This window comes from Micropterus dolomieu, linkage group LG18 (assembly GCF_021292245.1).
Source record: "Micropterus dolomieu isolate WLL.071019.BEF.003 ecotype Adirondacks linkage group LG18, ASM2129224v1, whole genome shotgun sequence".
NCBI lineage: Eukaryota > Metazoa > Chordata > Actinopteri > Centrarchiformes > Centrarchidae > Micropterus > Micropterus dolomieu.
In genome coordinates, this window is record NC_060167.1 from 27,450,412 (window position 1) to 27,458,758 (window position 8,347).

General features: G+C 40.5%; 1 long non-coding RNA gene across 1 annotated transcript; it reads left to right on the forward strand.

Annotated features, from left to right (window-relative positions):
• Positions 1–5,017: 5,017 nt before the first annotated feature.
• LOC123956631 lies at positions 5,018–7,892 on the forward strand. Its single transcript, XR_006821588.1, has 3 exons — positions 5,018–5,321; positions 6,523–6,574; positions 7,003–7,892. It is a non-coding gene; the product is annotated as an uncharacterized LOC123956631 (long non-coding RNA).
• The last annotated feature ends 455 nt before the right edge of the window (positions 7,893–8,347 follow it).

Consider the following 8,347-nt stretch of genomic DNA (forward strand, 5'->3'; position numbering starts at 1 on the left):
CATCAATCCTGTCTAAATACAGAGCGATATGCACCTTCATTGGAAAAGGACAATCCTCCAGGGACTGAATAAGTTAAAGGAGGGGAGTTTATTCCATTATTGTCTAATAGCTTCCATAACCATCACCCTTTACCCCCAATAAAGTCTCATTGGCCTGAGGATTGAGTCTGGATTACATGGTAGCTCTGCTAATAATGTCAAACACATGAAGAGACCTGACCCCAAAAACTTACCCATCACCACAGTGAGCAGAAGGTTACCTTTTCACGGGAGTGTTAAGTGTAACACACTGTGGTAATGGGAACATAAATAGCATAATGATGTAGCTTTCTTACAGGTTTTTAAAAAGAAGTCGTACAGAGACAAGACCTAAAGAAAGAACAGCCTGAAAACCCTCTACCTTTGCTTATACTTTATGTGTGTGTGTGTGTGTGTGTGTGTGTGTGTGTGTGTGCGTGCATACCTCAGTTTGTAGGCAGCAGCGCTGTGCGTCTCCCCCTGGGGCTGCACTGAGAGGCTGGTGCCAGAGAGTCTCACCTTGTCAGGTTAGCCTGGGAAAATACTCATACAACAGGCATTTCTTCCACTCACACACACAAACACACACACATTCACACATGCTTGCACACTCACATGTCTGCATGCTCACAATGCTTCCCACACCATAAGCAAATGAGCTATTATATTGTCATTAGTGTTTTATTTGCACCACCCTGTCTCTCAGCAATCTGTCACACTGTTCACATGGCGATGACTCAGAAGCTAAGCAATTGTTGCAGATCTGTGTGTGTGTGTGTTTTCACTCTCATGTGCGCACACTCGTGCAGGTCTGCGCGCTGCACGTGTATTGTCCTGTTTGTGTGGTCTTTCTTCGGCCATTTTTGTACCTTCTTGACATGCAATCCATTTCCATTTATCAAAAGCAAAGTGAATCTGAATCCATCATGGTGTCCACTGCGAAACCAGCTCATGATGATGTTTCCCGCAGGGCCTCAGAAACCATACATGATTTAAGTAGACTTGAAATTTGTTTGGGGAACGTCTACTGTACTAGAGCATGTGTTTATGTGCATAGCACGTCATTATCTTTGCATCTTGATTAGATTTCCCAAACGTTTCTCATGTTTGTACACCTAAATAAAAGAATATGATGGCAGGACCACCCAAACAGAGCAATCACCCATGTTAAATAAGAAAAGGGATGCTCATTATGTGGCAGACAGTTTGACGCTCTTTCTTTGCATGGCCTCGGTTTGCTTTATGTCTAAGAAGATCAGTACTAAGAAAGAAAGATGTGACTATAAAGACAGTAAAGGGTTGATGGGGAATGTTTAGCAATAACTTCATATCAGGCATCATATTTTTCTCATAAGTGGAGCAGTGATGTATCTTTTCAAATACAAGAGTTCACAATGAGGAGACATATTTGAACATCTGTCATTTTCTGACTGCTTTTGGTGCACTAATTTCTCTGTGTTTGTTTCCAAATGATTGCGCTCTTTTAAGGTGCGATTTTGTAAGTTCATAATCTTGTCAAAACAAACAAATGAAACCACAACGTGGAACAGAATGAATGCTGGAGGGGAGGGCGCAGAGAGCCGGGCTCACGCCGAGCAGAGGGGCTCTCCCCAGCGTTCGCTCTGAGGAATGCAGCCCTTCTGCACAGTGTTGACAATAGCACTCAGTATAACCCCGATTCCTCCCTCAAGCCAAGATTGATGTTGAGAGTGATTTAATCACAGCACAAACTTTGCATGCAAGAATGAGTTTTAGCTGTTTAAACAGCTAGTTGATATGATGAGATCAGCGACACCAACATGTAGTGATGGTGTATATGGAGCAATTTGAAGAGCTGGCAAACATGGTAATAACTTGCAGAAAAAGGGGGAAAAAAGGTCGCTAAACATTTTGAACCATACCTCATCAAAACTACAGCATGTATGAGTTCCCACTGCCTTTGGCAAAGATACCTTAAATTGTTCTGCTGGGATCCCATTTCATCAAGCTGAGCTACATTTAGCACTAAACTGGAATATATCTACATCCTTCTAAGCCCTAAAAAAACAAACAAATATGCTGTGATTTTGTTTTATGGCAAAACTCAACTCAAATATAAAACTAACAAAAGTTGGTTCTGAGAAATGAATGATTATTCAAATTAACATTTGTTTGTAATTACCGTCACAAGAGCTGAGATACATCCTGCAGTGATTTGGGTTTTTGTGTCGTGGCTAATCACCCCGCGTTGTCAGGGAGTGACTCAGCATTAAGCAACAAGGTAATAACGCTCCTTCCGTGCCAACAGGCCACTTTCTCTGCTCATGATGCATTTTTTTCTAAACCTTTGTTCTGCCCACTGCCAGCAAGGCTGATTTTCCCTTCAGTTAGAATCCACATAAGATATTGCTCAGTGTTTCTTTTGTGACAATGCTAAAGCACTACTTATGAGCCCAACACAGTGTTTTCATCATTAAAGTGCAGCTGTGATGGATGTGGCTGTTTCAGAATGTGAGTTTAGCCTTTAATTACCTTTGAGTGATTGCTTTCCTCAAATAAGCACAATGATGCTGTTATGGAAGACATAATTAAATAGCAATTCTAATTACAAAAAACAGCGCGTGTGATTCTGTTGTGCCCACCTAAAAGGTTCACTGGGTAGATTCAGCTTGTATAACATATCCCAGGAAGCTTTGATGAATATGATATATATTTAGCTCCATTCAAAGCTGGCCTGGCTCTCATAGCCTGCACCCCAGTGAGTCAGAGTTTCAACATTACCTGAAGAAAACTTGGCACAGCTACTCAGCAAGCGGTGGAAAATTAAAAAGCCCAGTTAGTGCCTATGGGTGAGAAACAATTATGGGTTTGTGTTCATTACAATGGTGTACAAAGGGAATGAAAATTCCTAAGCTAAGGGTTTTACCATCAAATGCCAAGAGTAAAATGAATGTAATTAAGCCCACAAATACCTCCGGCTTTTGTAACAAAGCTGTTTTACTGCCTTTAGCAGTGTGCAAGTACTTTGCTTAACACTAAGTGTTCGATACAAGAGCTTTGGCTGGGAATGACTCTGGAATCATTCATGCACAATACAACATGTCTTTGTATCTTGTTGCATATTTGTTTACCAGTCCCGAGCTATTTCTAATTTAGATACTACAGTGTAATTAATTTAAGTCTCGATAAACAGAAGATGTGTGCTTATGCAGCTCTTCCATTACACAGCAGTGCTGTGTCACAGTTTCCTTCATTTGTCACAACACCCCTCACCATGTCTATTTCTCTCTGAACAGAATATTAGAAAAATTAGTTAACAGCCGTATTAGTACACAACATATAGAGATGCACACTGCTTTCATGATACCAGCAAGGTTATCGCTTATTGATGATCTAAATTCCTCTTATTCTAGAAAAAAACATAATACTAACTAGACCTGCAAATCAGGTATCCCAGGGTCCAAGCACCACAATTCAGGCCCAAAATCGTTGTATCCTGCAGTGGACCCTGCCAAAACCTGCTCCAGCTTGTGACCATAAGAGCTATGGAGTCTCTGTCCACTTTTCCAAAACTCATTTAGTGCATTATTCATAAGTGATCAAGTGTCTCTATAGTCTGGGATCTAACAAGTACAAATAAAAGTGAATAAATGTTGTTATTCACTGTAGAAAGAAACTCATGAACCAACCACAGCATGCCGTATATTTATTATTTACAATTTAGAATTACATAAAAATATGTGCAGAATAAAATGTGCTTATGAAATAATATAACCAAGAGTTACACAAAAGAGTGTAATTTACTGAAGAATATGAATGCAATGTAATGAAAGTGAAAGGAATAGATGCCAATTTCCGAATGACACAAGCTAAGTGACAACATTAGTGGATCATATCTGTAATCAAAATCAATGGAACACTATATAATGAATCAAATCAAAGAAGCTTTGTTATTCCGCACACTTCGTCTTCCTCGTTGGTGCCTACATTACCAACGATGGAACTCAACCACTGTAGAGCTCCTGCCAGGGCCACAAAGTACTTTTTTCACATATGCGGTATTACTCCCCAAGACCAGGAAACAGACTTCAAACAGAATCAGCACAGTTCTCCTTTAAACACTGAATGTTTTGCAAGTCAGCTGAGTTTGTTGTTTTGTTTCTCTTCCGCCAGCATATGAACAAGGGCCCCAACTGTCAGATAAGATAATTTTATATAATAAATATTTACAGAGGCACGTGAAAAAACTCAATATGTACTTGTGAATAACTTCAGTCTAAATCTAAGATACCAGATTGCAACTGAAAGTTCACTCAAAGTGACCCACGGTAATGCAACCTTTTTTTAATGTTCCTGAACAGTTGCAGCAGTATAAACGGTGTATGTTTGCACCGACTATGTTACACACACTGTTTGTTATGTCTGATGAGTATCAGGAGGTTAAATGCAAAATAATGTGCCAGCACACCATCCATACCACCCTCAGGATATTTGGACCCAGTTTAAACTTTGCTGTTTAGGCCTCAGCACTCATGTGAAAACAGTATCTCAGCTGAATTTATGAAACAATAAATGAAAAATCTCAAGTATCAGTGTGTGTGTGTACAGACAGCCTTGATGTTTAGAATGGGTGTGTGCTTGTTTGTGGAAATTACAGAGCATTTTGTATTCATCTGACATGGAGTATTAATAAGCAGATGTCAGAGCCGCAGTAACGGTGAGGAAACCTATTGGACACAGCATGTTTTAATTCATGTGGACTTTGTTATTCTATCAAACCCACACTCAAGCATGCCCTTATAACTGAGAGCTACATTTCCCCCAATTGAAAACATCTTCATTGAGATACATAAACATATTTAAAAGTGCTATTTCGCTCTACATGCCTGAGATCTGATTTTCCTCTCTTTGATGTTACGTTCATATTCTTCCTCCTCCCCGGCAACACATGTCCCTCGTTACATCACGTCATGACAACGAACAATCAGTTTGTCAAAACACATCTCCGGGCTCGGAGAGGAGGGTTGAGAAAAGCTAGTGAGGGGAAGAATGGCTGAAAACAGAAGGGACTGTCAGTAGTATTATTAAAGCTGTAACAGATAGCTGCTCTTAGCATCGCACGGCCAGCAGCTCCAGGGCCTCATCCCTAGCACCTTCTCCTTGATGTTAGCACCGGGCCGCTCTGGGACCGGATCGGGGCGGCTCATTGAGTGACAGCTTCAATAAGGCTAATTACAGTGGGCTGCAGGGCCCATTTATGTTGTCTGGCGACTCCACCCACTGTGGAGCCAGGGGGACTGTGTTAACTATGGTGTTAGACCAAGGTAGGCATCAGTCAGCCACCGCTGGACCTCACAGCAGTAAACACACACACCCATTCGGGCACAGAGGAAGACAGACAGGCTTGTTCATTAGAAAACTCACATGAGAACATGAGCGCACGCTTTTATTGAGACCAAAGATGACCATTGGTCATTGGACAGAAGAACACCCGGTGGGGGGGGTTGATTGGAAAACCCTTTGAGGTAACACTTAACACCTGATGAGCGGAGTGTCCTGAGAATGATGATGGCAATGTGGGTTATGAAATCAGCAGTGGGTGAATATAACTAAGGATATTTACTCAAGTACTTGACTTAAGTACAGATATGAGGTGTTTGTAGGCCTACTCTGCTTGAGTATTCCTGATTCATGCTACTTTATACTTCTACTTCACTGTCATTCAGACAGAAATATTGTCCCTTTTGCTTAGACATTATTGCTTTAAAGAATAATATTATGTATAAATTTACTCAATATAACATATATATATATATATATATATATATATATATACACATAAATATATATTTGTTGTTTTGTTCGTTGTTTCATCTGCCACGGTCGTACCACCTAAACCATAACACTCACAGGGGGCATTTTTTATGCATTATCAGTGTGCTACTTTACTTTTGACATTTTCTAATGCAGGACTTTTACTTGGAAAGGAGTACTTGTAGATTATAGTATTGCTATTTTTACTTAAATAAAGGATACCTCCTCCTTACCAGAAAATTGTTCAGCTGAACTGGCCAGATCCTGATGCGTCTTGTCTCGTAATAAACTGATTTAGTTATGACGGCTTAAACAACTGTCACGCTCATTACATACTGTAAGTGCTATTTGCTGTGTGAAACTGCGCATTTGCTCTTTTCCTCTGAATATGAAAGTGAAAAGTGAATACATTGTTTATGATGTTTGCAGAGGTGGTCTTTGTTTCAGGTGAGGGGGCCCACCTCTGCAATAAAACACTGTGGGAAATTCCAAATACAGTTCTGCAGCACTGTGGGAGAGTCAAACTGTATAAGCTTGATGTTGGATATTGCAGTGATTTTGTATGATCCGTGTGTGCATGTTTATGTTAGACATGCCAAAGTAAAGACTAAAGAATACCAAAGTGTTTATAAAAAGTATCTGAATGTCTTGGGTTTGGCATGTTTACAGTATGTTGCTGTATGCATGCTCATCTCTTTTCTCCTCACACAGTTACCTGAGAAATCTCCACATCCTGTTCCTGTATTCAGAGTTATATTCTCAGGTATGTTGTGACATTTTGAGATTATGACATTTTTAAAGAAGACTAAAAATAAACTTTCCTAGTCATAGCCAGCTGCTATGCTTCCCATTAATTATAAATCAGGTGCAGTCTTGCATCTTTATCTAAAAACTGGAAATTACGCTTAATTAGAATTCTGCTTAATGACTGTCGTTAAGGCATATTGTAATTCATTATGGTATATTGTAATTATTGGTTGCTCATCACAATAACCACGCCAGCACGTTGTTTCATCTATCATTATATGGAGTTTTAGTTTCTTCAAGAACCTGATGTTTTTCTGGTGCCGCGGTCAGACCACCTAAACCAGTCTGACTTTGTGAAGATGACTTAAAAAGTTATTATTTTAATTACATTCAGCCATTCATGAAAGACATTAGTATTTTGTCAATTTCACTTCATTCCTCAAGCTGACCTGGGATCCTACATGACACATCCACAGTGTTGAAGACGTTAGTCAGCCAACCTGGAAATAGCCAGCAGGACAGCAATGTTTGTGAAGTGCGTAGGCCAGTGTGGGAGGCTCATTCCACAGTGGAGCCAGGACTGTTTAGAGGCCTGTTGTGTCTGGAGTCTCTCGGGTCACTTTAATATCAGCCCAAGGCCTTGAATTGGCCCCCATGTCGCTCCAGCAATTACAGGAGGATTCCCCTCGTCCGTCTTCCTCCCTTGCTCCCTCCCTCCCTCTGCTGCTCTTGCTGTTGCTGCTGTCTGCCACTTTGTTGCCTCTACTAAACTGTGGCCTCTCACATTCCACTTCTTTCACTTTGTCTTCTGTTTATCCACCACATTTTATTCAACACATAACTGATGCTGAGCACAAAGTAGGACATATTCTGCCCCAAATCCTGTTTAGTAGGCCTCCAAACACTGTGTCTTTGCAATTCCAGAGGAGATTTGAGTGAGAACTGCTAACCCCCCGAGTCCATCGTCAACCTTTTCAACCATCTCTCTCTTAACTCGGTGTTTACTCTATCATTGATCTGCCAGTAAACCAAGTTCCTGTCTGCCTATTTGTGTTTAAGCGGACGCAAGCCTGCCCTGTGAGCTTGCGTGTATACAATAATGCTTTTAGGGATTGGGCCCTACGTTGGGCCTTTTAACTTCAGTCAGCACTGCATCCTGGTATCCTGGTGTGACTGGTTTGAGGGGGTAATTCACTCCACCAGAAACACAGGCTTTTAGAGGTTCCACATGTGCCTTGGCACCAGACAGAAGAAAGGCCGGTAGGTTTCATTAATTGTGGCAACATTCCTGTAGCGTTGTCAGGCAGTTTTATTAGTATTAGCTTTGCCCGCAGGCTGTCATTATGCCTTATTTTGAGCCTGAACCCTTCCCATGGCTGTCAGGTCCTAACCATTTGAGAATATTATTAGCCACTAACAATTTAATCACCAAATCAATAAAGCCAGTTAATATATGAACTAATTGATCCAAACTTAAACCGCTGACTATATTATGGTGAGATCAATTTCAGAATATAGTGAGGGTATATTTCTTTCTTAACCCAAATACCTACAAAGAGTTGCTCTAATTTTCCTATATATGAAATAATTTCAAATCATCTGACTTTCTCAAGGTTTTTATTTGCAAAAGGAACAAGACTCACCACACATATCACATCCCATATCCCAGAAGAAATGTCAAATGCTCCTTTAATCCCGGCACCTCACTGGGTGGATTCATCGGGGCAATCATCCTAATAACAGTAAATCCTCAATAATTGGTGTGTCAAAATTACTTGCAAAAATCTTT